The sequence below is a fragment of the Egretta garzetta genome, unplaced genomic scaffold (genome assembly GCF_000687185.1).
Source record: "Egretta garzetta isolate BGI_Z169 unplaced genomic scaffold, ASM68718v1 scaffold820, whole genome shotgun sequence".
Lineage (NCBI taxonomy): Eukaryota > Metazoa > Chordata > Aves > Pelecaniformes > Ardeidae > Egretta > Egretta garzetta.
Window position 1 is genome coordinate 24,219 of NW_009258390.1, and position 500 is coordinate 24,718.

The window sequence follows — 500 nt, forward strand, 5'->3', positions numbered from 1 at the left end:
GGCGGCGCGATGACAACGGTGGAGTTCTGGCACTGCCTGACACAGGGCTCACTGCAGCTGTTGGCCAGTGGGGTTGGGCCGCAGGTCTGGCATGGGCGGCACTGGTCGTAGCAGGACATGTCTTGGGTCAAGAGGTGCACCTGGGAGAGAGGGCAGGGAGGAAGCAAAAGATGGCTATGGACGAGGAGCAGCCTATCACCACACCATGAAGGAGCAAAGAACATGTAGGGCTGGGAGGCCGAGACTACGCAGGGGTGTTTGATGGCTTCTTGGCCTCGTCCTGGCAGCGCCCCAATAGAGCCACTAGCTCCCATGCAGCTACTGCCTAGCCCCTGAGTCCAGAAGCCACCTCCATACACTCCCAGCTTCCCTCCATGTCTAACCTTCTCCTCACTTCCCTCTCTCATGACAAGCAGACCCACAATCTGGCAGGGGACAAAGCTGGTGTCAGCTGAGATGTCCATTGAGGTGAGGCCTCCTTTCAGAGAAAGCAGAGAAGG